The sequence below is a fragment of the Notechis scutatus genome, chromosome 1 (genome assembly GCF_049901735.1).
Source record: "Notechis scutatus isolate UNSWTSFEM ecotype Mainland chromosome 1, rNotScu1.2, whole genome shotgun sequence".
Lineage (NCBI taxonomy): Eukaryota > Metazoa > Chordata > Lepidosauria > Squamata > Elapidae > Notechis > Notechis scutatus.
The window spans coordinates 102,747,708-102,772,496 of NC_142009.1; the positions used below are offsets into that span (position 1 = coordinate 102,747,708).

Consider the following 24,789-nt stretch of genomic DNA (forward strand, 5'->3'; position numbering starts at 1 on the left):
ACTAAACAGAAGCTCTTGCTACAAACCTCTTCCCACTGCTGCAACAGACTCTACCTGCTGCCACTCTTATTTCCTGCCCTCTTATTTTTTGAAAAGTAAAAGTCAGGTTGTAGAATCATTGTGAATTGCAAGGAAACCTTACGCCTCTCTCTATGCACCTCCTGACCTTTCTTAGCAAATAAAAAGCAGTGAACTGCTGCCCACTGCTGAGTTTTAGTGTTATCCTGGAAAACATTTTTACTGGTTTTCCTTTTAATAAAGGTGGCCTTTATGGTTCACTAGCTTGCTAGTTAATGGCATGTTCTCCTCATTACAGACACCTTATGGGAGTGCCCACAACATTTGAAACTTTTCAAAGGTGAGTACTGGCCTCCAAACATTGGACACTCCGACCTAAATTTGGAGGCTATATTTTAAAAATCATAAACATGTCACCATAAACACGTTCTCTCTCTGCTTTTATTCCTGTGTGCCTGAAACATGATAGGAGCATTCTTAATCTTGGAAGAACTTCATGCGAGGGGACCTTAAACTACCTCATCTCTCTAGTACGCACCCTTAGTAAATGAGTCCATTTATTCTATTTCAGCTGCTCCTCCACATTTTTATACGCTACTTAACGCAGCACTTTCACAACCCACTCATCCATGTCAATATTTCATCAATTTCCTGCTTTTAAAATTGGAGACGTACTTATGCAACAGATCCAAATCATGAGACAATGTGCCCTGAGATGTAGCATTTTTTAGTCTTGCAGCCATTAAGAGGATTTTTTTTATTTGGTTTAATAAATGCTATTTTTTTCTTTATGCTTTTTGTGACGCCCCCTCAAAAATTCTTTTCTCTTCGTCCAATTTATCTATCAAGCATTCCAAAGGCCTCCTTAGAGAAGGACAAAAAGCAGCAGTAACTTTTCCTTCTGGCTTGCAGGGCAGTCAACCTGGAAAATCTCTTCAATATGCTCATTTCCCCCTCTTCACCCCCCCTCCCCACTTTTCTTGCTTTTTCATGGGCAGATGAACATAAGCAAATTATATAATCCTATTGTTCCTGCTGCTGTTTTTTTTTTTTAAATCATCAGGCTGTTGCTGATGCAGGAACAATGAAATCTGTCTTTAAATAGAGAAAGCATATAAAACGTGGCTTCTGGAATTCTTTCCAACCTATTTACCACAGCAAGAGCCATAGGAGGCTTCTGTATTTTTTCCAGTTTATTGAAATCATAGCCTGTATGAGTGTGTGTGTGTGTGTGTGTGCGCACGCATGTACTTGAGGGTCTACTTTCCTCTTGTGTCATATTTCTGGGTATACCTATGGAAAGCCCAGGAGAAGTGCATGCATCTTGCTCTGTGACCAAAATAAAAAGAACCTGTTGGCGGCTTTGGTGCTGCTCCCCATCTGATTCTCCCAGAGGGATATGTTAGGGATTTTTTTTCCCCTGGAATATTTTTTTTCCTGCAGACCTGCTGTGATTCAGCTACTTTTGAGCTCAAGTCTTTCTTTTGCTCATTTCTCCTACCATACCAAAGCGCTTTTCATTCTATTCAGTTTTTGGAGACCTGTGGGTAGGTAGACAGAGTTCTGAGCCCCTTCACCTACCTTTTGATATTTTTCTGGATTGGAATGGATGAAAAAGAAAATGTCACTACATTATTTAGATGACATCTTTGCGTGCCTGCAGGCAAATGACATCTTTATGCGTTGTCCCTACCACCAGTGGGTGCCTCCAGCATTGTACACCATCCAGATTAAAAAAAACAAAAACAAAGCAAGAACAGCATTAGAAGCTTAATGGAACAACGTAGCTGTTAAACAGCATTTAAAGAATAGCAAAAGAGAGTCTGTTTTGGCATATTCTGGGTACCACAAATATGAGGGGCATTTTTTTCATTCCCAAAGGGTTGGTGGATCTATAGTGGAAAGTCTCATTGCAAACTACAGGTAGATACAATTAAGAGGAAGTAGACTTTAACATATCCTTGCCCCCAAACTATCCAGAGACTTTTAAGAAAGCAAGCGATTTGAATTTTTCTTGAAAGTAAGCACAAAGCCAGTAAACCTGATCCAGAATCTCTATTGCATGACATGTAAACTCACCCTTGTCATTAGTTTGGAAAGATGCCTTACACTACAGATGACAGCAAAATGTACAAGTATCTCCTAAAACAATCAACAAGATTTTGTCACGTTTTTCATGTTATACAGGTTCAACATGCTTAGAACAGTGGTCCCCAACCTTTTTTGTACCAGGGACCAGTTTCATGCAGAAACACTTTTTCAAGGACCGGGTAGGGGCGTGAATAACAGTAAATAAATAAGCGATGAACCCGTAACTTACCCTTTCCAAAAAAAACCTCTCCAGTGAACTCTGTTTCTGGCTCATTTTGCGAGGGCTAGCTTGCATTGCTGATGCAGGATAACTACGTGCAGGATAACTACGTGCCAAAGAGTCAAGCGCAGAAGTTAGGCGAGGGCGGAAGTGGTTGTCTTTCAAAATAAGACACCCGGAAGCAAAAACATATTTTTATATATATTTTAATCATGATTATTCATTCTTTGCGGCCCGGTACAAAATGATCCACGGACCTGTACCAGTCCGGGGCCTGGTGGTTGGGGACCCCTGTGCTAGAACACATTTTTCACATGCAATAGTTACAGTGAAAGACCACATCATCCCTTATATCTCCTTGGGCTGGTGGGGGTGTGATGAGTCATCAGTATGTTAGCATTTGTTCCTTCATTCATGGCTGGCTGGAGAGACAACTAAATGCTAGTAGGACAGGTAATCCTCATTTACTGACAGTAATTGGGACTGGAACTCCCTTGCTAAACGATGTGGTTATAAAGCACAACATCATGTGATCACACTGACTGATGACAACAGTTCCAGCATTCCCAGTTGCCATTAAGTGAGCCCCATGAAGTTGCAGCATACCATAATCACCATTGACCTTCCTTGTGGGAAACCGGGAATGAAAATCACAATTAGTTAATTGCAAAAAGCAGCTTTACTTGGGACAGCTTACATTCAGCAATGATCTATTTAATACCATCAAACAAGAACAACTACCTATTCCAGGTCCTTGGGAAGGACTCAGTAGGTGCATAAAAATGCCAAATTCAGTCTAAACATCAGGATAACTGCGTGATGAACCATAGTAAGGCTATCCTAAAGGTGTTTTTTTAAATGATAACTGGACTTTCTTGTTTTTTTTCTCTTTTGAGCACATTTTTCTTCTCCTCCAAGAAGCTTCTTCAGCTCTGACCGGATGGTGGGGAATGGAAGGATTTATATTCCTTGCAGACAGATGGTCATTTGCATTCTTTTAAAGAGTCATTGAGGCTACTTGGAGATTTATCTGTGTCCTCAAGGTCACCTGAGTAGTTGAAATGAGTGTGGAGTCTTCTTGGCTGCAGGATGTTTTTCTATCCTTCACTGTTGAACATAGGTGCAGGCTATTTGTGGATGAGTCTGTGTTGTCTTCATCTCAAACTGAAGTGCAATTTGTTCTGTAGTCAGCAATTTTTCTGGAAATCCATTCATACTCCCATCCCATTTGAAGAGTATTTATCTCAAAGTGCATAGGTTGTCCTAATGGTGCTTTTTCAGGAGGCAACTGGACTGTCCTGTTTTTTTCTTTCTTTTGAAGATATTTAGTAAGGCTAAAGAGTGGAAATATTATACTTCATATAGTAGGCATTTCTTTCTATTTCTCTTGTATTCTTTTTTTTTTTATTGGTCATCTTCCAGTGTCTATAAGCATCATATTCACCCTGAAAATAAAACACAAAATTTCACAACTGATTGTTACTTGACAACTTTTTTTTTAATGATTCCAGTCTTTCTTCTTCACCCCTTCCTTTCTAATTGTCAATAGCTGAATTGTACAGCTTTTCTTTTATAGCAAATTTAATATAGGCCCTTTGATGTGGCACAGCTCTGTTAGATTGTGAGTTCTCGATGGTTTCCAACTTTGTAGACTTTTTAAAAAAGAAAATAGTCTCTAAGTTCAAGCAGTCATTAAGCATATGCTCCAGTGCTTACCAAAATGACAACCCTGTCATACAAGAAAATGAGTAACAATAGTTGCTATGGATTTCTGAGCTCACCTAATCACATTTCTTCAGAGCCTATATAATTATTGTCATTAGGCTGAGCTTCAATAGCATGACAGATTTATTTAAAAGCTAAAAATAATGTCCAACAACAGATCATTCTCCTTCATTCTCCTTTTATTTCCCACCCACCACCACCCCTTTTCAAAATATCTGTACAGAGGGACAGAGGGAGCCTCACTGCAAAATTGTTCAGAAATCAGTGTGCTGTTTTCGAAACAAGCTGGATGACCTACTTTTGAATTTCAGCAAAGATAAGAGAGCTTGCTAAGGGAGGATGTAAGGCACCACTTTCTTTTGCAATTGTTTTATTGTTATTCCTTCTGGAAAAACAATGAACGGGGGGGGGAGGGTTTTCTTTATTCCTGTGCAATTAAATCAGCATGCAATCAACAATTTTTTTGGTAAAGTACATTTAATATGTGAATCCCATATTATTTATTCATGGACTAGAACTAACCCAGAGTATTCTAGCATAAAATTTCCCCTTACGTATTGAAATATGGACTCTACTGCCAAATAAAGTTTTTTTTTTTTTTTTAAACTAAATGTTTGGGTTTTTTTTAATAGTCCAGAATTTATTTTCGGAGATGTAGGAATTCTGAATAATTCTTCTACACAGCAATGGCAAACCACTGTGCATAATCATATGCATATTTTTGGAATAAATAATTATCAGTAAAAATGGACAGGATCAGACTGAACAGAATTGCACAATTCCAGGAAACTTCAGGCAGAGAGAAAGGAGAGTGGGAGCTGCTTCACATATAGTCAAAGACATCAGATTCTACCATTGTCAGGAAACCAGATCTGAGGGGCAGATGGAGTGAATCAACCTGATAATGTGGTGATATATCTAGCAAGTCTACAGTGCAGCCTGAAGCCATTTAGCAAATGAGAATTCATTTACTCCTCTGCTACTTTTTGTATTCCTTTTCTATTTGGGAAAAGGAAATTAAGAATGCAGCCAAAAATTATGATGCCCTCTCCATCTGCTACATGCTGCAAAGCCATGTTTATGTATATGTGTTTGTTTGCTTTTTACAAATTTTTATTGAAGTTTATTTTAATATAAAATACAAACAGAAATAAACAGGAGAATGAAGAGGTATAGGGGAAAGAAAAGAAGCAATGACTTCCCACTTTTTTCAGCACAGTAGATACAGAATAGAGCTACAACTTCAACTCCAAGAAGGCTCCACACCAATTATTACCACTCAGGTGACCCTGATGACTCAGATAAGCTCCAGGTGACCTTAATGACCCACTAAAAGAATGCAAATGAACAACTGTCTGCAAGGAGTATAAATCCTTCCATTCCCCACCATCTGGTCAGAGCTGAAGAAGCTTCTTGGATGAGAAGTGAAATGTCTCCAAAGAAAAACCAGAAAGTCCAGTTGCCTCTTGAAAAAAAGCACCTGTCAGGTTCCAAGTAAGGTAATCATGATAACACAATTATAAAAAGCACCTTTGGCACAATCATGACCTGGATGGCTGAGAATCTCCATAGACATCTATAGCTTTAACATTTTACCTTTCCATAGTAGATACTAGCCTTTTCTACAGCAGAAAACTAATAATTGAAAACCAAAGTCAAAATTTATTTTTTTCCCATTTCCAACACAAAGTCTAGAAGGGAAACAAAACTGGATATGTTCTTTTCTTTAATGAAAATAGCTTTGCCATTTCTGTGAGTTCCATCATTTTTTCCATCTATTCTTCCATTGTAGGAATGGACATATCTTTCTTTTTTTTTTTTCACATATAGAATTCTTGCTACAGTCAGGATGTTTAATAACAGTTTATGCATACATGTTTGTCTATTGGACGGTCGTAAAATACAAATGAAGGCAAATAGACGTGTCCCAGGATAATGTTGCAAGATCCAATCTGAGTCAGTCATCAGAACCAGAGGTTTTCTCTTCTGAGCTTTTGGACTTGTACTGGAGCCCATCTTCAGGGAACTTAACATGACATACTGTCAGGCCTGAGGAGAGGGGGGTGCAGGCGGCACATTGTTCTGGGGCCCATGGAAATCAAAGGGGGCCCATGAAGGGGAATTATTTTTTTTAATTTTTACAAAACCAACTTTTTAAAAGAAAAATGGCAGGACGGTGTATCAACCTGGACACGCCAGGCGGGAGTGCGGGACAGTGGGGGTGGCTCGCAGCAAAACACTCCAAAACTGGATCAAATCAACTCATTGGAGGGCAAATGGCAAGGAAGGAAGGCGTCTCCTTCCCACAAGCAGTGGCAGCAATGATCTCCCTGCCCTCCACCTCCACCTCCTCCTCTCTCTTTCTTCCTTTCTCCCCAGTTTATTTATTTATTTATTTATTTGATTTGCCAATTGTTTACAAGATAATAAGTATAAATGTATACATAGTTGTGAATACATGAAATGGGTACATATAAGAAAAATAAAAGAATAAGAGAAACAATAGGACAGGGACGGTAGGCACGTTGGTGCGCTTATGCACGCCCCCTACAGGCCTCTTAGGAAAGGGGTGAGGTGAGGTCAATAGTAGACAGTCTAAGGTTAAAGTTTTTGGGGTTTGGGGAAGAAACTACAGAGTCGGGTAGAGTATTCCAGACATTGACCACTCTATTGCTGAAGTCGTATTTCCTGCAATCAAGTTTGGTGCGGTTAACTTTGAGTTTGTATCTATTGTGTGCTCTTGTGTTGTTATGGTTGAAGCTGAAGTATTCATTGACAGGTAGGACATTGCAATGTATGATTTTATATACCATGCTTAAGTCAGACCGAAGACGGCGTAATTCAAGGTTTTCTAGTTCTAGAATTTAATAGAAGTTCTTGAAGAATTGAACGTCCACCTCTCACCATGTTGAAATCCTTCATGCCAAAAGGAAGGACGCACCACTGTTAGCTTAGCCGGAGGATTTGTGCACACCAGCCATGCCAAAGGATAACTGGCAATAGAGGTGGCTTTAAAATGCAGGAGGATAAACTGGAGGAGGAGAGGGGAGGGCAGGCAAGGGAAGCGTCACTTTTCTTTCATTCGTATACACTAGAATGAATCATTCCCCCCCCTTTTTTTTTAACAAGCCTCTTGGTTGGTTAAGGAGTTACGTGACTTTGTGCAGGGAGTAATGTGAAATCCACAGGGTGGTGGGGAGGGGGAGAGGAGATGTTAACTTAATGTGTAGGTGAGGGGGCCCATATTCAGGGGTGGGATTCTACCGGTTTACACCTATTCATTAGAATGAGTTGTTAACATTCTAAGCAGTTTGGAGAACCAGTTGTTAGAAGAAATTACTGGCCTAATCCTGTAAGGAAGGCAGGATTCTGGTGTTGCTTACAGAAGCTGCCTCTCCATTAACCCTTATTAGATTCTTGGCAGGACTAGACTTCCTGTCTCTGGAACTTCTCTGGAGTTTTTTTTCCTCCTTTGCTGGTACTTTGCTTGTGTGGAGTGACCATTCAAAGTTACAATGGCACTGAAAAAAGTGACTTATGAATGTTTTTCATACTTATGACTGTCACAGCATCCCCACAGTCATGAGAGGCCAGGTGAGGAGATGCATGCCTCAATGTGAGTGATGTTGAGTTGGCCACACCCAGCCAGTCATATGACCACCAAGCCATACCCACCAATTAAGTCATGCCCACAAAACCGGTTTTTAAAAAAATTTGAATCCCACCCCTGCCTATATTAGTCTTGTTTCAGCACTTAATAATCATTTCAGCGGCACTGCATCCTGTCATACTCATAACAGAAGTGAAATAAGCTTCCTCCATTAATTAGTTGTCAGTATGGCAGGTTCCTTCCAGCGCACCAAGCCTTGGCTTCCTCCTGTGGCACTGTTGAGAACTTGTGCGAAGGAAAGAACGTGGAACTTGAAATAATTGAAAGCACCCAGTGGCACTTTTAACTGAATGCTGAGAAGCAGATTTTGCATCCCAGATAAATTTGAAGCTACAGTGGATATTATGTGTTATCACTGAGAACAAGTCAGAAAAAGAGGAGAATGTTTCCTCTGTGCCATCAAATGGTAATATGTATAGGAGTCATAGAAGGAGGGAGCTGTGATGCAATTATCCTGAAGAGAAATGACGGAAGGCCTGGATGGCTTGTACGATGATGTGAGATCTTAAGGATGTTGTATAGGAGTTAAATAAAGAGAAAACAAGTTGTTTGGAGAGCCTGGAAAAAGACACGCAATAACGAAAGGGAAGTAATGGGGGAAGTGAAGGATTTTAGCATGCACTAAGCCATGGTGACCTGAGGAGGGTTTGAAAGATTTGGTTTTATTTTCATTCAGAGATAAACTGTTGGGAGATGGGGAATGTAAAAAGACCCAAAAGCAGCTTCTTGAGTTTCTAGTTCTTGTGTTCTTTCTTTTAATATGAATGCACATACAGTACATTTCTTTCTTCCTCCTAGTCTGCCTGCTTTTCTTTTTAAGCTCCATAGATTCATATTGTCAATGCCAGCCTTCCTGGATTGCTAAGCATCTTTATGAAATGCAGTAACATTGCTTCAAATACCTATGTCCTTGATATAAATTCAGGCAGAGTATTAAAAGAGGTTATAAAGTTTTTTTAAAAAACCACTTAAGTGATTGTTCAGTGCTGTCTTTGTTATGGCTTCTTACCCCCTTCATTTCAAAGACACTTTGCTTGTTTTTAATGCAAAATGCATTCCTCTTCTCATTTATGGACAGTTACCACTTTAAACAACAGTCTTATTTACAGTAAACATAAGTAGAAACCTCAGTTGCTTCTCCCCCCCGCCCAAAAAGGGAGAATCTTCTTATATTCTGTGGGTTTAAATAGAAGATCATAAAACTGAAGAGAATTTATAGTGTCAGTCCATTAAGTAGATTTAATGGCAGGAACACAACCAATGTCTCTGTGTAAAACTTAAAGACTACTTGAGACTCCATGAAACTAGATTAGATTAGATTAGATTAGATTAACAGAGTTGGAAGGGACCTTGTAGGTCATCTAGCCCAACCCCCTGCCCAAGCAGGAGACCCTACATCATTTCTGACAAATGGCAGTCCATTCTCTTTTTCAAGGCCTCCAGTGATGAAGCTCCCACAACTTCTGAAGGCAAGCTGTTCCATTGGTTGATAGTTCTCACTGTCATAAAATTTCTCCTTGTTTCTAGGTTGAATCTCTCTTTGATCAGTTTCCATCCATTATTCCTTTCTGTGGCAGCCCCTCAAATATTGGAAGACTGCTATCATGTCTCCCCTGGTCCTTTTCTTCACCAGCCAAGCCAAGCCAAGCCCAGTTCCTGTAACTGTTCTTCATATATTTTAATCCCCAGTCCCCTAATCATCCTGGTTGCTCTTCTCTGTACTTTTTCTAGAGTCTCAACATCTTTTTTATAGCGTGGTGACCAAAACTGGATGCAGTATTCTCGGTGTGGTCTTACTAAGGCTTTATAGAGCGGTATTAGTACCTCACTTGATCTTGATCAACTAAGTTGATACCTGCCCTCTTTAACAGATGACCTTAAACAAGGTTTGGTTTGGTATTTATGGTGATACCATCTAAGAAGATGTTGGTAAGATTCACGGTCATTTAGTGCTAAACAATTGTTTCTACTTCAGAGACAATAGAAGTTCCTCACAGGACAATCCAACAAAAGTATTATTGATTACCCAGGTGTTCTTTCCAATTATCTGGAATAGAAATTAACACTTTTTAAAGCTCCTAGTTGCCGAAAGACTGTTACAATTGATACCAATGCATTCTTTTGTACATTATGATGAAGGAGTTTATCATATTGTTGTTTTCCATGTCAGTGTTTTGGGTTATTTAGCTGTAAAGTTGACACATTGGGGTAAAGAGGAAACATATTATCTAACAGTTGAGTGATACATTACCTCTTGAAAAGTGTGTTGTGTTTTTAATAGCAGGTAATTTTATTATCTTTTACTCGAGTAAAAATTTAATACAGTATATTAAGTACATTAAAATTTAGTATAACTTTTAGTATTTTAGTATATTATATTGTTAACAAGTAAAAGTTACCCTACTTTTTAGCATATCAAAGATTCATTAAGACAAATCTTTATTTTAATACTCTAAAGATAGAACTTTAAGTTTTTAACAACTACTTTGATGAATTCTTGAACTACATCCTACAAATTATTATAGCTTGAAGTAGCATAATAACAAACTTTCAATGTTCTAATGATTTATTCTGTATTAAGTTATCAGATCCACATTCATAAAAAGCAGTGTATTTTTTAAAAAAATTAAGTTTAAAAAAGAATGTGTTCCCTAGTACAATGTAGGAAATAGCAACTCACTGACATCATAAAAAATTGCCAGCAAATAATGAATAAAACTATTAAAATTAATAATATTTATACAATGTTTTCTTATAAAAACAATATTTTTATCTTTAAACAGATAATACAAACAAGCATTTACAGTGTTAATACTACTGTATTTAGATGAATAGTTTTTTTTCCAGATAATTTATCTTTTAAAATGAAAGGTCATTTTAAGTTTATACATTTTAACAATAATTGATCATAATTTGAAAGAATAATGGAGCAGGTGTACTTGTCTAATCTTCCATTCTTGGCAGAATGGAATATTTTGAAAACATTCAAAATACAGTGTGTCTTTCTAGGATAAATACTGTACATTTTGATCATGTATGAATGTTTCTAGCTTTTTGGAGAGAATGTATGTTTATTTATATACTTCTGTTTTAGCAGATAAACCTAATTAATTCTGATATTATAAAGATAGAATCAGTTATCCATCACGTAGTTCTCTACAGAAGAAATAACTGGGTGTAATAAATTTTAACTACATTTTATGCATAATGTTAAATTCATAATGGTTATTATTTCTGTCCCCTGAATATGATACCCAAGTTGCATTGTAGAAAAACCACCCTAGAGAACAAAATCCTGCAAATGTCCCCACTGATTGGAAAAAATGACTGTTCAGTATATTAAAAACTGTGTGTCTCGCACTAACATAATAATGAACCAGCTCTCATAACCAAAGCTATAAAATTTAATCCAATTAATCCTCCAAGTGCTCTTTGCCCAATGTTATCATTCTGTGAGTATGTGTATAAGAGGTAGACATTTACTGACAATAATTAATATTTGCAGCATTTATAGAAAATAAATTTTCAACTTATACAGTATATAAACCATATTTAGATATGTGTGAACTAAAACCTGGGCTCCCTAATTGGAGATGAGAAGGAAGGTGAAGAACATCCAAGGTATAAAAATGTAATTTTTGTAAGAGAAAATATCTTAAAAATGTAGTAATGTTCAAATGAAAATCTAATGGGCTATAAGACTGGTATATGCCATAGCCTGATGGGAGGTAGAGAATGAATTGTTGCAAAATTCAGTGAGGTGAGATAGAATGGTGGGCTGATGGGAAGATTGCCAGTAGATTGCTAGGAAGTTAAGGAAGTTAAGTGGACATTTACATGTGTGTAAAATGGCAGATGGAGTTAATAGATATTTTGTTTGGAAAGTGTAAGAAAGGAACATGATGATGCCAAATCTAAAATAAATATCTTCTTTTTCCACTCAGTTCCACTCAGTGCTTCTCCATAATTTCCTATATGACAACTAGAGAAAATCTATTCCTTCTTCTACATTCAGAAGAAAGCTTGGAACTAAAAATCTAGGAACCAGGAAAGATGCTCAGAGGCAGAATGGGTGGGGCTTCTGTGAATAGGCTTAACCCCTACATCGTTCAAGCTGTGATATGCCTGTGTAAGGGATGTGGAAATTCTGGTGTTTGTTATCAGATTGAGCTCTGAGATACATGGATGGATGAAAGGGCATTAAAAGGGGGCGGGAGGGGAGGGAGGGAGAGAGAGAAGGAAGGAATTACTTGTGGGTGTCAACTCTGTTTTTAACAAAATGTAGTGATGACATACATTAAATTCAAACCAAAAACAATGTGAATATGCACTACCTCCAAATAATCAACTCTTGTAATAGAGTGATTAAAAAAAGCTACATGAACATTTAAGTATACATTATATTACCCTTCTATTGAAGATTTATTGTATACATGATTATTCTATTGAAAGTCTTTCAGATTAATATTTGTACATCGCAGTATTGTGCATTAAATAAATAACTTGAAAGAGAGAGTTGCTGTGAAATTTATTAATTACTTATTTAAAGGCTCTGCAACAGCGTATAACAATAAATAATTCAAGAAGACCTCTAATCTTGTTTTCTTTCTTCTTAATTGGTTTTATAGCAACATTTTGGTATTTAGCCCTTTATTTTTTTTAAAAGAAAATATTTAACACTGGGGGAAAAAAGGCAAGCTTTGTATTGCTACACTTGCCAAATAACTATCTGTATGAAGGAACTTCAGCATGCAAGAATTCTGGTCTGAGTTCATGACTGTCATTAGTGAGAAATCATATGAAATGTTATAGGTTTATCAATTTGCCCAATGTAAGAAATCTATGTACATATATTAAATATTTTTAAAAAACAGATTCATAAAAATATAATCCCCAGTTTGGGAAAGTAAACCATAATGAATAATTATAACAAAGTTCTTCCTCTGTGTGCATGAAAAAAGGAACAGAAGTCAAGGGTGATATTTGAATGTGCTAGTTTAAGAACAGATTTTACCTTTCAGATATAAATAACTTTAGGCCACAGGAATAAGACCTACACAGTAGCCTTTCTGTGTTCACTGTTAATGGCTTTGACAATGGTGCGCCAAAAAGACAGTACAGTGACATAGCAGATGTCTAGAATTAAGAACTACTGATACACATTTGTCATATGTTTTAAGACTCAACAAGTTTCACATAAATATAGACATAACCTCTTCTTAGATAACCTCTGCACTTATTTTAACACATTAGAATAATTGTTATGAAAAGTCAATATTCAGTGGGTATTCATTTAAAATGTCTAGAATTGTAGAAGGAATCATCTGGACCATCAAGACTAACCTTCTAGTCAATGTAGGATTTCAAATTCAATCATTCTTCTTGTAGATGCCTATTCAATCTTTAGAATAGAGTAGAGTAGAGTAGAATAGAATAGAATAGAATAGAATAGAATAGAATAACAAAGTTGGAAGGAACCTTGGAGGTCTTCTAACCCAGTCCCCTGCTCAGGCAGGATACCCCAATCCTATGGTGGTGAACCTATAGCTCTCTGAGGGCACATGCAGTGTTGCCCCAGCTCAGCTCCACCGTGCATGCGCCCATGCCTCCCGCCAGCTAGCTGGTCTTCGGGCCTCTGCCATGCATGCACCGGGAGTGGGACATATGTGGGGGGCAGGGCACATGCACAGGGAGGTGGTGCATATGTGCGTGCACAGGGAGGGGGTGCGCATTGGATTTTGGGTATGCGTGCATGCGCTTTTGGCACTCAGTGCCAAAAAGGTTCACCATCTCTGCCCTATATCATTTCAGATAAATGGTTGTCCAATCTCTTCTTAAAATCTTCCACAGTTGGAGCATTCACACTTCTGGAGGCAAGTTGTTCCAACTGATAATTGTTCTGAGTGTCAGGAAATTTCTTCTTAGTTGAAGACATCCTGATGTGCCATATTGTAATCCATGCACCTTATTCAGTAGGGGCTTGTCACCTTTAACTTCTTACATGGTGTCCGATTGTACCACCAAGATCTGAAAGGTGCAATGCCCCAGATCTCATCTATGAAATTGTGTTCTCTTGCAGAATGGAGGAAGCATGCTTTGCCTGTTGTGGTACCCACACTGTGAGCAGCTTCTTCCTGAGATCTGGAGGGTCTTAACTCTCCTGGCCTCCTAAAACACTGCCAAGACTTAGCATTTCCCAATTTTCCCATGGATGTTAGCGAACCCTCTTATATATATGCTTGAGGTGGGAATTCATTTTATAGCATCTTAACTTTCTTTTGTATTAAACTACAACTTTATGGTGTATTTGTATATGCATTTGTAAACTGGTTATTAGCTATCCAAAATTGTGTATTTAAGATGGGCATATAAGTTTTCTAAACAAATAAACTAGACTGTTAGTCTTCTTTCTTTTTTTAATTTCTCTATGTAGGACATATTACATTTTCTTAAGACTCTGATCATGATTTTCACCTTTGACTCATTCCAGTTTCTCTTCTCAGAATTGAAAGCTCAGAACTGGACATAATATTTGAGATGGAAACTAATCAACAGAAAATAGAAAAGTATTACTTCCAGTAATTTAGCAGGAATGCTTCTATTGATGTAGCCTAAAATTCTATTTGCCTTTTTTTTTTTTGGTAGATGTTACAGGCTTAATATAACGCAGCAATGAATATGCTGGGTCATATTTAGTTATATTATCTACAATTCCAATACCCTTTTTACATATATTACCAAACCCCCATCCTTATTTCATAATTCTCTTTACAATTACTGTACATAAGAAACTTTGTTTAGAATTTATTGAACAAATATAATTGCTTTTTCCTATGAATTTATTTCTGTTTGCTTTTATTGTGTTATTTCAGCCAATATCCCTAATCTAATTTAAATTATTTTAGAATCTTAACTACCATTTTAAATTCAATTTCTGTAGTATTAACTTTACAATTCAATCTGTACCAGTGGTAGAATTCAAATTTTTTTACTACTGGTTCTGTGGGTGTGGTTTGGTGGGTGTGGTGTGGAATGACATGGGAAGGATACTGTAAAATCTCCATTCCTTCTCCACCCCACTAACTTGCTTTCCAGCTCTGTTCTCCTGTGCAGGGCAACAAAAAAAACCCAGCCAATCAGCTGGGACTCAGGAGGCAGAGAATAGATGGGGACAGGGCCCGTTAGAGGTGGTATTTGCCAGTTCTCCAAACTACTCAAAATTTCTGCTACTGGTTCTCCAGAACTGGTCAAAACCTGCTGCATACCACCTCTGATCTGTGCCATTTTTAGATACAATAATTATTCTACCTCTCATCCAAGTCATTATTAAAAATACTGAATGGCACTGACCCAAATTGAACCATGTACAAACTCATTTCATAATTTGCATAGTATTGTTTTCAAAACAATTGAATCTATCAAATAATTGTGCCACAAAACTAATTCAACCTGTTTGCTAATCAGAATGTTATAAACTACTTTGTTAAATTTGAATATATTATGCCTAGCATTCCTACAATTAATAGAGAAGGTACCATGAAATCTGACTGGGAAGTTACCAAAAAAAAAAAAAAAAAAGGTAAGATTTAACCTACAGTTTTATCTAACAACATTTATAATTTGTCTAGTCAAAATTTCAGTGGGCAAAATGCAAGTTTAATCTTATGTACCTGTGTTTCCCCCAAAATAAAACACAATCTTATTTTCTTTTGGGTTCCAAAATAATAACTAAGGCTTATTTTAAGGGGTGTCTTATTCCTCCCCCCACAACACTCACACTTCTGCTTGCTCGTGGTAGGGCAGGAGGCCGCATGGTGAGCCAGCGCTGCTGCCACAAGGCAGGGGGAAAAAGCTGTTCCATGTGCCCTGCATCAGTTTACCTCAGGGCTCCTGCAGCTAGGCCACCCACAGCCCGACCGCTGCCTTACCTCATGGTCATGGCAGCCCTATCCAGCAGGACCCTGCATGGCTGCCAACTCTCTTCTTCTGCTTGCTCATGGCCACAATGGAGCAGAAAGCCGAGAAATGTACCAGTGCCAGTGCCATGGCCATGATGCAAGGCGGATGGAGATGCCCCCATGCACCCTGCACTGGTTTATGTAGCCCTGACACCTGCCTTGCCTCATGGCCGCAGCATCACACAAGCAACCAGATGGAATGGGTGGGCAGTGGCTGTGCTGGCTTTTAAATAGGGCCTATTGGGGGGGTAGTGCTTATATTAGGTGCACGTGTAAAAGCTTGCTAGGGTTTATTTTCAGGATAGGTCTTATTTTCAGGAAAACAGTGTAACTGTTGTAACTTCAAGCCAGTATGGAATCCTGACAACTTCGAGAAGTCCTGCAGTTTTCAGGGTAAAGTGGATTTTTGTTTTTGGAAATGGTTTGCCATTTCCTCTTTCCTAATGTTGACAGAGAATCTCTGGCTCAAGGTCAATGCTGGTTTTGTGCCTAAAATGGGATTAAAACTTACATCTTACCAGTTTTTAGGCTGGTGCCTTAAAGCACTACCCCAAACTGGCTCTTAAATAAATTAATACACAGCATGAAATCAATGTGACAACACAGTCATGACTAACTTAAATGCTTCAGTTTGAACATGTCTCTCCTAAATTCAAAGTGGCTCTGGAATATTTAATTCAATGTAACATGGATCAATGTGCCTCCTTATAAACAAATGCAATAAACTTTATTGCACATTAACAGCAATATAACACTTCAAAGTACCTTTATTTTAAGACACCTAGTTTTCCTAATTTTTTTTTCCTGTGGTGGAAAGCTTGAGAATTTCAAATTTGGAAAAAAATGTATCACATATAATGATGTGAGTGCATTAAGGGAAAATGCTTTGTTTTTAATTAATGTATGTGAAATAGATAAATGATAAAACATTGTATACTGAGAGTCTGCATTCTTTTTATCCTAATTTACATTGCATTTAGGTGCCATTGAATATAGGGCTGCTGCTAGTGAGATAAGCTCATTAATTTAATTATCCTACTAGCATGTTTATTTTAGTTGGTTAGGCAATCTGTTATGAAACATTTGGATGTATTTATAACCTAAAGAAGAAAACAGTCAAATAATATTGATCTATTTACCCTTGCTGGCAAGTCCCTTTTCTAAGAAACCAAATCCTGCAACAAGGCTGGCAGTTGTAGACAAAGGGCTCTCCCATGGTAACATATAGTAGAACTATATAGTCACTCAGCTCTTTATTATACACAAATATCTCTGACCTCCAATTGATTTTGGAGCTTGTAAAATAATGAATAGGGTTTTATAAATAACTAAGACTATTGCCTATTCTCAGAGGACAAGTGTCACACCTCCATACTCTGTGGTTTGAAACCATTTTAGTCTGAAGGCATTTAATTATGTACTTTTGAATATTACATGTAGTTCTTAAAGTGATATGTTGTCAAGTAAGTACAATTAATAACTATTCTTTAAGAAAAAAAACTGATGGATTTTTTAAGTAAAGAATATTTTAAAACAACTTTTTCTTTCTTCAAGCAAGATAGGTGTCTTTTATTCATGTTAATTAATGCTTAGTGTAGATATGCATTCTTAATAAACACTATTAGGTAGGAGGGCAGCAGAAATTCAGAACAAATAACCCTGTAAATTACAATATTAAAAACAGGATAGTAGGAATAGAGGTGGTTTTGGACTACCAGAATGGGAACTTTATTATCAGGCAGCAGCACTAAATTGGATAAAAGATTGGGTTAAACTAAAAGATAAGAGAATGTTAATGCTAGAAGGTCATGACCTCCAGATAGGTTGACATGCATTTTTGTAGGGAAAAAAGGGATAAAGCACATGCCTATTTTAATTGACACCAAATAAGAGACTCGCTTATACAGACCTGGAAGAAGATCAAAAAGAAACATTATATGGAGATACCTCACTGGTTGTCAACCATGGAGGCCATGATGCATCCGAATAGATTGGATATAAGAAAAATGGTAACTTATAACAAACTGTTGGATAATCAAGGGGAACTTAAATTGAATCAAGAACTAAGGGAACAAGGAATTATAACTGATTACAAATACTTGTAATATAATTGAAGTACAAATACTTACAAATTCAAAATAGGTATAAAAAAGATTTAGAAGAGCTTGGATTTGATAAAGGGCAAAACCAATTAGACAAATTTTTAGTTGGAATGGAGGAAAAAATTATATCAAAAACAAATATTTACTGGGAGTTAAAATGGAGGAGGAAATTGTGAAAACTACTATGACAGCATGGGCACGGAACTTTGGGCATAATATTGAGCTGGATGAATGGGAGAAATGATGGACCACAAATTACAAATTAATGATATCTACGGCATACAAAAATTTTTTATATAAAATGTTTTATTGGGGGCACTTGGCCCCAACGAGATTGGCAAAGATATCCTAACACAAGCCCAAAATGTTGGAAATGTGAACAAAATGATGGTACCTTCTATCATATGTGGTGGTTATGCCCCAAGACCAAGAAATACTGGATTAAAATAAAAGACTGGCTGCAAGAAATCACTAAGTACCAAATTGAACTTAAACCAGAACTCTTTTTATTAGTACTAACTACAGATCAATACCCCAAAAAGATAAAATATATTATTCTACATATATTGATGGCAGCCAGAATAGCTTTTGCACAAATGTGGAAAGGACCCAACATCCCCCCAGATGATGTAGTTATAAACAAAATATTGGAATGTGCGGAAATGGACATGCTCACATTTGAAATGAAGTAGAGGGACTCCGAATATTACAATTTATGGCATAAATGGTATGAATGGTTAGAAGATAGATACAAAAAATAAGAAAATAGAAAATGTAATTATTATAAGAGACCTTAAGAGAATAATAGGCTAGATACATAGATTATAAGGCATATAAGATAAATGTAACTACAGATAAGACGTAATAGATACTGTGGATTTATAGAAAGAAAATGTATATATTAAGATATATAAAATGTATATTTGTCGATGCCGAACTACTGTCAAAAACTCTATATGAGATTTGTACTCGTGGAAAATATAATAAAAATCTATTTTTTAAAAAAAAAACAACTTTTTTTTCCAGCATTGCATGCAGATGAACTTACTTTGTGCATGTGAAGTATTTTCACTTCAAGTGAGATGGAGAACTTTTTCTGCAGTTTAAATTTTAATTTAGCATTAAATTTTATTACATGATTAAGAGAAATAAAATTGTTTGACTTCACTGGCAATGTTACTGATGAAAAATAAGGCAAATAATATAGAGGGAACAATTTTGCTTCACATGTATACTCCATGTAATGATTGACAGAAAAACCTATAAAATAATCTCCTTCATATTTATAATATAAAGAATGGATTATGCGCAAATCACATTAGGATAAAATGTTGGGATGTGCCATAATAGCTCAAGCTATGATTCAGGGAGGAACTTCAATATACAAAGACTTCTAATCCAAGACAAAGAGCAGAATAGTGAGCTTTTCATGTAAAGACATTTTAAACAAAATGCTTGTAAGCAGAAGCATCCATTTCCCTGTAGTTATTTCAGTGACATCAGGCTGCTTCCAATACAGGTAGTCTTTGGGCTATAATGATAATTGGGACCAGAATTTCCATCACTAAGCAATGCAGTCAGAAAACATGAGGCTGCATTGCTTACTGATGGCAATCCTGGCAGTTTCCATTGCTGTCATTAAGCAAGAGCCATGCAAGTTGTTAATCAAGGACTGTGGAACATGGGAAAAGATGAACCTGCATCCCAGGCAAACAGCTGGTGGATGAGAGCTACAGGCACACAGGTATTATGGAGCATGGGTGGGTGCCACAGGCAGGTGCTACAAAGCATGGGCAGGAACTATGGAGTACAAATTCACCATGCTGCCCAGGTACTCTTCAGAGAGAAAAGTGGGTAATGGGAACAGGAGCAACTTGTGTGAGACACTTGGAAACTCTGGCCCATTTCCCCATTGGGTTTGTTTTTGGGAAGCCAGCCAAGAAGTTTGCAAATGGTGATGACATGACTATGTGACACTGCAACCATTATAATTGAAAGCTGGTTGCCAAGAGCCCAAATTGTGATCATGTCTATAGGAACGCTGCGATGGCTGCAACTCTAAGGACTATTCATAAGACACCCTCATTTAGTGCCATCATAATTTTGAATGGTTGCTGAATGCGTAGTTGCTAAGTGAGGGCGATCTTTGTTTGCTATTTAACACTGCCGTTTTTAATATATGATTATAGGGAAAAATATAGTAACAGTGCCATCTTTGAAGGTCCAAGATGAGTACTTAGTTGATGTAAGTATATTGTTGGATGGAGACAGGGAAGAAAGGATTTCATATTGCAATTCTGGAAGAAGCATTAGCTTTTGCAAAATTAAATATTTGTGTTTGCAAGGATTTATCCAGACAGTCACCAGGAGTTAAAAATCTAATTCAAAAGTGCACACACGTGCACACGCATGCACACACATCCCTTTAAAAAATAGTCTCTAAAAAATAGTCTAAAACTTATTACTATATAGTTGGGGATTTATGATTAATCACTAAAATGAAGTGAGGGAAACACTGCTGAGTTAAAAAATGAGGGGAGGCTGAACACAGCAGCAAAGCGATTAAAATGAGCTGATGTATTAACAGAGCCCAGTTGCAAATCAATTCAGATAGAAAGAGAATATCAGCTTACAGGCCAGTTTAATAGGAGGTAATTAAAGCTATTATTGCTTCATTCTTAATGTTGCCCCAGTCAATTAAAGATCCTACCAAGATCACCACTGCAGAAATTAGAACATTAGTGTTAGTTTGCACAAATAAGCTAGTAACCAAAATCTGGTCAATGCATAACTCAAATTTAGAATTCTGTAATTATTCATAAGTCTACCAAAGCCATTTTTTCCTTTCTACGAAGAAAACATATTGTATGTCTTTTCATTATCAAGCATAGTTTTGTTATTTCTAGGAATTAACAAAATTCTGGACCAGCATATAGCTGGTTCTGAATTTGGGGACTTAAGGAATCTGTGGTTTTCAAAACTAAAGAAGTGATAACTCTTGAAAAAAAAAGTAATTCAGAATAATATTCAGAATATGGAGCATTATGTATTCTTCACCTAAAAGGCCATATTCACTTAGCTATAGACAAATGTAAACAAAGTTCATAACCATAGTTTCTAATAGTAAATGTAGCCTTACATTTTTTACTTTATTACCATTTTTGCTACAATTAGCAATAACAATAGCACTTAGACTTATATACTGCCTCATATCCATAATGCTTTAGAGCAGTCTGAGCAGTTTCCAAATGTTAATATATTGTGCCCAATAATGTGGTTCCTCATTTTATCAACCTTGGAAGGATGGAAAACTGAGTCAATCTTGAGACCGTCAGAATCAAACTCCTGGCTGTGTGCAGAGTTAGCCTGCAATATTGATTTCTAACTACTGAACCACCATGGCTCCAATTAATTTAAATCAGATATATAATGTAAACTGTTCTTGAGTATTATCTACAGCTTGCTGCATTACATTAATTTCCCCCCTCTTAAAAGTAGACACTAGGCTTATAGAAACAGGTATATGCATTGCTTTAAATTGTGCCAACATTTAACTCTTAAGCTTTTTAATCTGAAAACTATATAGGCAGTTCTTATTTTGTGACCACAATTGGGACTGGCAATTCAGTCATTAAGCAAAATAGTCTCTAAAATCACAACTGTGCTCATGATATTACTTCAGTTTTCTTTTGCTTTACAGACTTGCAGAGGTCATAATTTTGTTTTATTTGTTATCATAAATAATAAAAAAGCCCTAGTATCATGTTAGGAAATACTATAGTAATGATCATTATTTTAGGCTTGTTGTTATCTAACTTATATATAAAAACCCTTCAAACTTGTTTCTTCGTTTGATATTTTAATAAGTAATGGCAACATTAATTCCACAGAAATAATAAGTACAATGCATACCTAAAGAGCTATGTCCCATAAATAGCATTCACTGGAATGAAACAATGAAGCCAGTTGGGATTTTCCCCTCATGCTATTCAGTCTTGTATTATAGAATTCTTTTACTATTTACTATTGTAAATAAGTTATACTATTTCATAGAAGGACATGAATAAATTTTACACTAATTGTGCAGGTTTAATGAACATTAGTGAATGTTACCGCTGAGTCAGGGGAATTACAGCAAAAAATATTCTTCGGATCCCTGCAGCATTATGAAACAACCAGTGGTTTTTTAAATGATCTTAATCATAGAATGGTTAAAATTATAAAAGACTGAATGCTATCAAATGTACACAATTGCTACATAAGAATATCACAAGAATCAGTGAACATATGCATCAATAAATGGTTGTTTAAATATACAAAAGAAGAACATGAACCTCTGTTCATTATAAAAGCAAGATGCATTGATTGCAATTTTATTATGATGTAAATCAGAACATCATTTCTTTAGGAAAAGAGAATCCAGAGCAGTTCCTAACATTAACAGTCAAAAGAGAGTATATATGTTTTATCTTCCTTTCTTTAATAATTTCCTGTCGTGAGACAAAAATGTAGGGAATCAAAAATAAGATCTATGTATGGAATGTAATATGTATAAACATGCATGTAAGATTTAATGCTTGAAGCCTCCGTAATTGCACACCAATGTCTTGCCTGGACAAACAACCTGAACAAGTGTAGTTGCATCTAAATATACATTTGGAACATAAGAATATGTGTGTTCATGTGTGTGTATGTGTATGTATACACACACACACACACACACACACACACACACACAAAATTTGTTTTCCAAAAATTTGTCTATTCTTTTCTTTTTTCCTCTAATTTATATAGTTCATTAAATAGCTATAAACACCTTTCATTTACAAAATGAAATATATGCTTATAGTTCAGGAAAAAAAACTGATGTTAGTTTACAGTTATGCTACCTTTTTAAGAAAGCAACTGGATTAGAATGAGAAACAAATATGAAAAATCAATATTGCCCTGTCACATTAGTATTTATTTATTTTTGTTTATCCCCAGTAGCCACCCCAGAACTGTGATCTTCTCACACAGGACATATAGTCTTTTGGGCACTGCACTTCTTAGTGCAACTTTTCCCATCTATTCTCTTCCATATGTGTTGGACTATGGAGATTCTTGCTGAAAGATTCTAAGAGTTGTAATTCTAGGAATAATAATTCTCATCATCTATGTCTTTGAGGGACTAAAATATGCCATACTCTATCTGGATTGGTTTGCCTGTATCTGTCCTGTAATAAGGCCAGTAGGACAGGGGAAGGGAGAGAATGAAAGAGACTTTTCAAAGGGAAAATACTGCTGTCAGGTCTAGACCAAGAACAACAGAGAACAATCCAGCCAAAGTTCACTTATTTATTTGCTCACACCAAATAGAGATTCTAGGGAGTGACTCTCCTAATTCTTTTTCTCTGACACTATTCAATTCTGGACTGAGCTGCCTTTTGTCTCACCTCCTCCTTGGAATGTATTCCCTCCTTCTTGAGAAACTGCTGCTTCATTGTAGTTCATCATACTACCTCCCCCTCCGTGGGCAACATCCATCAAATCACCATTAAGTACATTTCTTTTGGAATCAAAATGTTTTTTGCAAGTATTTATTATGTCATTACTTCCTCTAGCATTTCACTGCCTGAAAATTAAATGCAGGCTGATGAAAACAGTAGAAAGACAAAAATGTTCTAAACAGGCCATTTGAGCCATCCCTCCTGAGATGATCTAGACCAAGGGTATCAAACTGGCGGCCCACGGGCCAGATGCATCACACGCAGGCCATGCCCACCCTGGCTCCACAAAGGCAAAAACATCACAATACATCTCAATACGTCACGTGACGCAATCTAATTTGACACCCGTGATCTAGACAGATCAGGGATATCCAACCTTTTTCAATTAGTGAAGATAGTTGGGATGTTGAGTACCTATTGTTAGTGGTCTTACCAAAAGATAGCAATGTGCGATAGACTTTTGAGAAACAGGAGAAAGAAATGCTGCCTAGGGAATGGTCAAAGAAGAGAAAGTGCAAGCTTACTTCCAGTTGCAGGGTTCTATTGATGTTGAATTACAATAAAGCAGAAGGAGCTCATTCAGTCTGTTTCCTGCCTGGTATACCTGAATAAACTAACCTTCCTGATATCTTCTCTCCTTCTTGATATCTTGCAAGTCGGAAAGAACAAATGTCCCAACATTTCCTTTAGAGTGAGAGAAGAGTGAGACCTTCTGAAACTCTTTCTCCACCTATTATTTAGCTGCGGACTGAACCCTCTCTTTTGTGATTGTTCCCCAGGCAGCATCTTTTTGTTCCATTACTCAGAGTTTTTCTCACACAATGAAGAACATTCATTCATTCATTCATAAATCCATTTTATGAAGAATATTAAGGTAAAGGCTCCCGTCACACATAGGTGCTAGTCGATCCCAACTGTAGGGGCCGGGGCTCATCTCCATTTCTAAGCCGAAGAGCCAGCGCTGTCTGAAGACGTCTCCGTGGTCATGTGGCCAGCATGACTAAATGCTGAAGGCGCATGGAACACTTACCTTCCCACCAAAGTGGTCCCTATTTTTCTACTTGCATTTTTACATGCTTTCGAACTGCTAGATTGGGACAAGTAACGAGAGCTCACTCCGTTACATGGTGCTAGGGATTCGAACGCCAAACTGCTGACCTTTCTCAGTGTCTTCGCCACTGAGCCACCGCTGAATATTAGCTGTTACAAAATCTCTAATTTACCTACTTTGTTTTGTTCTTGTTTTATCCTTTTCACAGCAACAGATTGATCGGCAGCTATCCATAATTTTTATTTATTTAATTTTCCAAGCAAACTTATGGCCTCTTTTAAACCCCAGAAACATTTGTGAAAATAAAATTCAGGCTGGAAACTGATTTTTTTTTCCTTTGGCATGTAATAGTTTCACATAGATTAAAAAAATGTCTTAAAAGTAATATGGGACTGGTAATCTGGTCCATTTCTCCCCTGTATGTATACAAACCAACTTTCTCATATGCTTCAGAATAACTATATG

At 36.9% G+C, this 24,789-nt stretch overlaps 1 protein-coding gene across 8 annotated transcripts in view; it reads left to right on the top strand.

Annotated features, from left to right (window-relative positions):
• The window catches only part of HS3ST5 (heparan sulfate-glucosamine 3-sulfotransferase 5), a 197,260-nt gene that overhangs the window by 121,075 nt on the left and 51,396 nt on the right, over positions 1 to 24,789 (top strand). The window contains exon 3 of one of the 8 annotated variants that reach the window (XM_087973246.1): positions 317 to 358. The exons of the other annotated variants lie outside the window; for them this stretch is intronic. The gene's annotated coding sequence lies outside the window, so the exon portion shown is untranslated. The remainder of the gene's footprint in view (positions 1 to 316; positions 359 to 24,789) is intronic. 8 annotated transcript variants of the gene reach the window in all.